Source organism: Acanthochromis polyacanthus, chromosome 11 (assembly GCF_021347895.1).
Source record: "Acanthochromis polyacanthus isolate Apoly-LR-REF ecotype Palm Island chromosome 11, KAUST_Apoly_ChrSc, whole genome shotgun sequence".
NCBI classification, from domain to species: domain Eukaryota; kingdom Metazoa; phylum Chordata; class Actinopteri; family Pomacentridae; genus Acanthochromis; species Acanthochromis polyacanthus.
Window position 1 is genome coordinate 16,833,771 of NC_067123.1, and position 8,584 is coordinate 16,842,354.

At 39.4% G+C, this 8,584-nt stretch overlaps 1 long non-coding RNA gene across 1 annotated transcript; it reads right to left on the minus strand.

Annotated features, from left to right (window-relative positions):
* Nucleotides 1–845: 845 nt before the first annotated feature.
* LOC127536051 (uncharacterized) lies at nucleotides 846–4,817 on the minus strand. Its single transcript, XR_007945045.1, has 3 exons — nucleotides 4,155–4,817; nucleotides 2,236–2,384; nucleotides 846–1,342 (listed from the first exon to the last, which is right to left on the minus strand). It is a non-coding gene; the product is annotated as an uncharacterized LOC127536051 (long non-coding RNA).
* Nucleotides 4,818–8,584: the final 3,767 nt, after the last annotated feature.

Genomic DNA, 8,584 nt, shown 5'->3' on the forward strand with positions numbered 1-8,584 from the left:
AAAAACCGGAATATGAGCATATTTGGGTTTTTGTGGGTGTGTACATGGCCGTACGCAACCGGGTTATTGCTAATATTCCGGTTATGAAAGGGTTATTAACTGCATATTAACGTAGTCATTGACTCCTAAGTTGAGAGAAAGTTAAAAAAAAAAGAAGAGAGTTCATAAGACTTGAGAATGAACTGATTTTGAACAAACATCTCAGACTTTCTGAGCTTCAGCGCCTCTAGCAACATATTTTAACAACAAGCAACGCCAGAGATCCAGAAGTTGGAGAGAGTTAGCTTTAGCTGATCCAAAGAGCATGTGGGACGCTAACCTAGCAAACATTTCAGACTTTTATCTGTGAATTCTGAGAAATAATTTCCTATTTAATGACAGAGCTACACATCTGAACTCAGTCTCATTAAAACAGACTCTAATTCAGTGTCATCCATCCATATTAAAGTGCAGTTACCCAAAATGTTTGTTGCATGAGCAACAAAACCTGTCCATGTAGAAGGCCACTTGGACAAACAGGAAGTGGAAGATTCCAAGCAGATTTATAGAAGGGGAACCGGACTGTATTAAGTTTTGTCGAGTATAGAGGGGTGTTTTGTGGGTTTTTAAGGCTGATAATGATTATTAGTGAGACATTTGGAGGAGATATTCATTTGCAGTAAATGAAAGTATTTAAAATCTTGGAGTTAAACTTAGAAGAACACAAACTGTAATGGAAAACTTTGTTGATACAATTTTTGTTTTGTTTCTAGTTAAGTTCAAGGAGTTTTATTCGAGACGTATAACCAATCAAATCACTCCAGAAGACAGAGCGACCACAGGTAGATAAAGGTTCAGAGCCAAAGTAGCGCCATTTATAAATGTATTTATTACCGTAAATCAGTAAAAAATAAAACACTGATAATCAGTAAATCAGTCAGCCCACAATTACTACAATTCTACAATATATGTCTCTTTCCTTTGACTGGTTATTTGTACAATATACGATGTATATGATGGTGTTTTTCATACCAAAGGCTATACTATGATGTTTTCTCAGAGACATACTGTGCTACTCTGTTTGTTCTGGCCCTGGGCCTCTGCACTCCTCCTCTGGTGTTTTCTGGATTGTACTCAGCTGCATGCCTTCGTCCACCCGGCCTCCATTGACTCGTCCCGCCTGCCTTCTCTGGAGCTGAAGCTGGATTGGATCAGACCAAAGTACCGTCCAATCACGATACCAGCTGCATCTCAAAAGGCTCCTTCATCTGGCGGCACTTCTTGTGAGAGGAAGCTGAGCTTCAGCAGAACTTTGGAGATGTGTTCCAGTGGTTGGTGGATGTGTGGGGAGATAGAGAGGGACCTTGGAATTGTTCAGACAGGAAAACAGGACACTCATTGGTAGCTTTAGTTTAGGGTGCTACTGTGGTGTGTTTTGGGGTTTTAAGAGGTGAACAGGAAGAGTTTTTTCTTGTATTGATGATCTTTTACTTTGTTCCTGGTTGGAATGCCCATCAATGTCAACGTCAAGTTCACTTTTTGTTCTGTTGATTTATTTTTATTTTACTAACACCGATTTGCTTTTAACCCCTTCACATGTTGTGTTGTTGTAAACTTACTCTTTCAAATAAATACTCGTCTAACCCGCTTGGACTGTTTTTGTGTTGCTCCTCACCTACTTCAGACAGCCAGGACAGAACGTTTTGTGGACTGAAGGCTAACATATTACGTTTTTAGAGCAACCTGCAATACTATTGGCTTTTTTTATTGACATATCACTATGACTTTTTTTGTTTTAGTTTTTTGCTTTTTAGCAACATATAAGAATTTGAACAGTTATAAAAATTACTATACTTTTACTTGTGCAATGAACTATCATTCTATGGCATTTTTTAGATGACAAATTATACTCTGTTTTCTTGAATGACATATTATTGTGACAATATACTGCACTGTGACATTTTTTCACCACATATCATACATGACAATTTTAGTCAACATCCTATCATTTTGTGCTTTTTGAACCACATAATAATCTAAGGTTTATTGCCGACATGCTATACTATGAACTACAGGCCATATTATGTTATTCTTGAAAAGTATACTATACTTTGACATTTTCTGAACTACATCCTATACTATGGCATTATACATAGAGTTCCTTCTCTACATGTTGATTTATAATCTAGATTTTTTTCTGTTTTGTTTTTTGATGGGACTTCCACAGACCTGACCATGAACACCGTTGACACCCACCTGAGGGAGACGCTGCCTAAGATCTCAAGGCTGCTTGGTGGTGGTCTTTTTGGTCCTGCTGGAGAACATCTTCATCAACTACGTCTTCTTTTGAAGAGGCGCTCAGATGCTGCAATCTCTGACCTTAAGGAGGAACTGCTATTTTCCCTCTGTAACGAGACGGTGGTTATTTTTAAAGACCCAGTTCCTGGAGGCTTTGAGTGAAAATTTAACATCCATCAAAACTGCAGAAAGTTAAATCTGAGCTGTCGGTCAGTATTTCAGACATCAAGTCTGACCCGGGTGTTCTAAAGCACGCTGTGGGTGAACCAGAAACTTCAGTCTCCACATCACTGACGACATCGTCACACTCCAAAGCAGAGCACCTGTCTGCTGAACTTTTAAAAGTGGACTATAAAGGTGAAGAATGTGAGCAGCAGAACAGATGTGATCAGAAAGAAGTAATTTTCTTTTTCTTTTCTTTCTGGTTGACTTGATGCTGTCAGATGCAGATGTTGGAGCTGATTCTGATCTTTCAGGACAAAAAGCTGCTTTTCCTTCATAGACTTTTGAGGAAATTATTCTCTCAGGTATTCTCTGCTATTTATATTTTTATTATCTGTGATCATTTCATTATTGTAAAGTAAAGTTGGAAGTCGTGCTTTCAGTGATTTTTTAATAAATAGCAAATATGAGGCTGTTTATTTTTCTGGAAGTAAAAGGAAACGTTGCTTATCTGTAGTTTCGCTAACTTAACTTTAGCTGTGCTTTCACCATGTTCTAACTGATAGGTCATTTTTTTATTATATTAAAATAGCTGCACTTCCTCTGTATATTTGGTCGTTTCTTATGTTGCTGCTGTTTCATTGCAATTCTATTTTAACAATATCACTTTAAATTAGACTTGGGCGGTATTACGGTAATACCGTATACCTCCAGTGTTTAAAAATTGCAGCGGTATCAGTTCCAATACCGTCATGAAAAAAATGCAATGCTCTTATACAGGAGATAAGTGTTATGAGAGTGTGTGGCTCTGTTATTAGAGAGGGAGAGAGAGCAGCGTGTGTGTGTGTGTGTGTGTGAGAGAGGGGGAGAGCGAGATGTCCGAGCGACCCTGAATGCAGCGCGAGTGAGGAAGACGGCAGTCGATTCGGGGAGGAAGAGAAACGAGGTGTGTAGCTGCTGGGTTGGCGCGACTGTATGGTTCAGCCGCTGTTAATTTACAGTAAAGGCTGCAGTATTCTTCAATAAGGTCGGGCTCCTGTGTCTTTCCCTTCTACGACTGCTGAGGAAGTGAAGGGGGTTAACCCCGAAGCAACAACAGTAACTTCGGCCCTGGAGAACTTTCCTCCGCTGCGCTTCCTGACCACGGTCGGGAGCTGAGCAGGAAAGGTTAACATAAGGATTTAATATTAAATAAAAGTCATTTAATGCCTAAAATTGATTCTCTGTCCAGTAGCACTTGTGTGGTTGAATTTTCAGTTTTACGTAAACAGTTATGTTTTAGCCTACTTTTGGAGACTTTCCATAAAGTTTATGAACGTGACGACCTCACGTGACAGCGCGGAGGAGAGAGAGAGAGGGTGGAAGATGGCAGATCCCCCACGGAGTGACTTGGTGTCAAAAAAGAACACAACTTCTGCAGTTTGGGAGTATTTCGGGTTCCAGGCAAACGAGAAAGGAGAGCCGGTAAATACTGATGAAGCAATTTGTAAAGTCTGCAATCAAAAGGTGATCGCGAGAGATGGAAACACCTCTAACCTAAGGATGCATCTCTGTCAGGAATGTGGGGTGTACAGGTGCAGACACAGTTGACAGATGGCCTAGCATTATGGAAAAAAGGTTGATTTAAACAAAACAACTACTAACTGAAAACAAGACTGAGGTGGCTTCAACAAACTAAACAGCGGCAAACAACAGGACAGAGGAAAAATACTCACACTCAAGAAACTATGGCTGATGGCAAACTAACTGAAGTCCAAACAAAAATCACTGAGTCCAAAAGTGCAAATTCTTAAACGGTGGAAGCAGAGTAATCCTGTGAGCCAATGTAGTCCAGGGGGAAGGAGGGAACAGAGACAGAAACAAAGTGAGTCCAAGACGATGAGCCAGCAACTGAGAGAAATGGGCTGAATCCCAAACCGCCCCCTACACACTCCCCCTCCACTACCGAGTGTCACTCCAAAAGAAGTCACACTCGCAGCTGTGGAGGGCACCTATTATTGAAGGGGAAGGGTATAAATACGATCCTCAGGAATGGGACGCCCTGTCGCCTCACCGGAAAACGGAAGATGTCATTGCCATGGTAACACAAAGACGCCTACTGTCATGGCTGTAGCACTGTGGCACAGGTTGCAACTAACAAGGATCCCTGCTGCTTCCAGAAGACGAAAGCATCCCACTTTTTTTTCACTCACGTTTTCCAATCCTATTATCTGGCATTTCAAATCCAACAAATGAATGAATGAATAAATGAATTCTGTCAGTTGTGTTCAAATTTTAAGGTGTCAGGGGGTGCACAATTAAATCAAATGTCAGCAGAGAAGAAGATTTGTTTCTTTTTATTTATGTTTTTACACCACTCTTTTTGTGATGTTCTGTCAGTGTGAAAAAGGCGCGGGAGAAATAATGGACGCATGTGGAACTTACATCGATATGTTGTTTCCTCCTCCATTTCGACATTGCACTTCCTGAAAAAGTTGTCCAGAGTGAGCATCGATGCAGACTCGCTATTTAAGGGCTAAACAGTCCACTCCCCCTCTGCACTGCGTGGTTAGGGACGGCCCTTAATATGGAGGACTCTCCGCGGGAACGCGCAAACGGAGGGATAGTGTGTAGGGGTAGTGTGTAGGGGGCAGTTTGGGATTCAGCCATGGCCAGGCTTAAATACAGAGGGGAGGACCAGGTGAAATGAATCTGAGCTGATTGTATCAGGTGACAACAATCAGGGACCAAGTGCAGAGTAAGCAGGGAGCAGCAGACAGAGGGAGACAGAGAGACCAGACAACACAGAAGGAGAAAACAGAAAAAGGTACCTGCGAGTATTCAATTTCCGAACATGAAGGCACAAGCCAGTAACAGTAATAGTCACAGTAATACCGTATACCCCGGTAAAATGTGAAGGAAGTTTGACGGTATCAAAATTTGGATACCGCCCAAGCCTACTTTAAATACAGATAATTGAAAAAAACTGGCTCTGAAATACTGAATGAACTGATGCATCATCTAGTGTTAAACTTAATAAGAATTCTTAATAATATAAAATGTAACTGACTGAGCTGTATTAATTAAACCGAGATATTTCAAATAGAAAGAAACACAACATTGAAAGATTTCAGTCAATTAAACCTTAAATTAATTTACCTAAGAAAACCATCCTTTAATGTCTTACCTTAAAATGACCTACATTTTTAAAATATATAGCTGTGAAGTAAAAGTTTCACACTTAGGATGAATCAGTGATGAACATTTAATGGCATTAACTCAATTATTATTATTAAACAGAAATCCATTTCTAATATTTCTATCAAATATGTTTATGTCTATAAAATATGCTGGACATCAATAAAAATGTGTGCATAGTGAAATATATGAAGTCCATCTGCATTTATGTGAACATAAATATATCCATATTCTGGCTACATTCGGACAACAGCATCCATGGAGTGACCGGAAGTTCGCCCGCCTAGCGGAAGTGCTAATGAGGTCTGTTTTGGCACGGATTATTACCGTCACACATGTAGCTTTGAAAATAAATCCTGTTCAACACACAGAGCTGTAACTCCGTTTCAGTGTGAGCTCTAATGTTTGTCTGTGTGACTGTGTCTGACTTCTTCTAATAAAATCCTCCTGTTCACTGTGAGCTGCAGCCACAGATATATATATATATCTATGGTATACTCACTGGTCCGGTCCAATGCGGTCTCGATGCTGACGTTTCATGAGTACGTCAGAACAAAGTATGGACAGTTACATACTGAGAAACAGCCACAGTCTTCTTACTGCAAAGGTACAAAGATGCTTTTCTTCTCCTCCGGCATCAAGAAATGTCTCATAGCTTCTTCAAATCCAAACAAATTACAATCAAAAGATGAAACTTATGTCATTGGTGCATTCAGGTGCAGTCGGACAACGAAGTGCATGAGCGTCGGAAATCGGAATTTCAATTATGTAAATTTCCAACAAATTTTTGTTTCTTCTACTTTTTCTAGTACGTTTCCTTTGACTGTTTATTGTAAATTCCTTATGGGGGTTTTACAGCAGGTCCCTTATAGATTTGTTTTATTTTAGGTGTGCTGCAGCATAGGTTTTTTTGATCCACATTTCATTGTACAGATTCAATTATATGTTAATAAACTGGGAAACAAAGAACCCCCACAAATTTTATTTGAAGTTTTGGTGTGTGATTTAATCCAGCTTCACTTTTTGACATTCAGTGAAATACAATGCAGTTTTAAACCAACAGACAGACATTTCCATCCTTAGAGTGATTTAACCATAATGACTTAGCTCTCGGGATGCTGTAAAAAGGCACACCCTTCACTGTTTTGCTGCTTCACACAGAGAGGTTTATTATTTTCCATGACTAATCTACAAGAAAAATTTGTCTGATATAAGATCTATTCTGATTTAAGTACTCTCGGATACACCAAGGTTTTTTTAAATTTCATTGACAAGACACAGAGTTTGTTGAAATGCAGGCTCTACATGGGCACAGCAAAATGAGCAAGACATGCTGAAAAGAAAGATTTGGTTACAAAAAGAAATGTTGTATAGCTGAACAATAATGGGATTTTAATCATTATCATATTTTAGCTTCGCAAAATTGAATGAACATGGTAAGCTGCAATATGAACTTTCAATTTGCTCCGCTCATAAAATCACTTGGTTTCAGCATGGTTCAATTTGGCATTTTAATATTGTCTAAATAATTTTTGGACTCACACTTGTCTAAGAGGCTGCTCTGCAGTAGCAAAGTGGAGACTGGAGGCTTCTATGTACACTGCCGGCCCAGCTAACTCTCCTTTAACCTACTCATGAGGCGTTCAGGGAACATCAGTAAACTAGAAAAGCACTCAGAGAGTGCAGACCTCCGCCAAGGATAGAGAGGAAAACAGGAAACCCATGCAGTAAAGGAACATGAGCTGGAATTGAACCTGCATCTCTGACACAGTTCTGTTTACAAATCACCTTCTTAACCAGTTGAGCTATTTGGACACCTTGCTCCAATTTGTTGGACGACATACTAACTTATGATGTTTTTGTCATATTTTAGACCACATACTACTACAACATACTAAAAAATTCAAAGTGATCCAGAATCCAGGATCCTTTCCGGATTGCCACCAAAATTGAATCAGCTCTTCCTCTTACCATAGTCTACATCCTCTCAAAATTTCATGTGAATCTGCCCAGGCGTTTTTGAGTTATCTTGCTAACAGACAGATAGACAGACAGACACACAAACGCTGGGTGTCACATAACCTCCTTGGCGGAGGTAATTAAGCAAGTGTAGTGCTGTGGGTACCATTTCATGAATAATGACTCCTGCACGAAATTGAGGTGAAGATGAACCCAATTTTAGATCTTATTTTCATGCAAAAAAATTCAGTGAAAATCAATGAATAATTATGATAAATAATCTTGATTTTCATTGATTAAAATGATAGTTGTGCGCCTAGTCATGCAGTCCTACTAGAAATGTTAATATAAACTCTTAACTCAAGGTCTGCCTATTGGATTTCCTCCCTAGCATTTCAGTCACATCTCATGGCTGCCATTAGCAGATGGAATCTGCCACTGGGACGATTTAGTTGCCTGTTATCATAAAATGATAAGGGTCTGCTGAAACTAATAAGAATAAGAAAGTGGAGTTTATTACATTTCATAATCGTCAGCTTAGATCTGGTTAATTTGACCAATTTTGTGATTTTTGTAAAATAGCTTCAAGACATAACTTTCAATTGTAAGAATCCAGTTTAATACCTTCTAAAGCTTGTATAGCTTGAATGCTAACAAAATTTGACAAAGACTTTTAGAAGTGCTTGTCTTCATGCATCAGCTGGTTTTCCTTTCTGAATTGCTGAGCAGATGAATAATTTAGCCTCTATAACAGGTTAAATGGTCCTTTCATTTGATACAGACAGGCTAGTACAGTGCGCAATGTGCTGGGTTAGGGTTACAATAGTTACAGCCACATTTTTTTCCCCCTCCTTTTATCTCCATACTAACCCAGGTCCACAGTTTCAAAGTGAGGCCTACAGCAGTAAGGGGCCGTGTGCTTTCATACAGCTAGCATAAAAGTAAAGAAAAAACATTGATCACACTCCTGTGTGTTCACAGAGTCTTACTATTTTTCACTGCTGTTAAC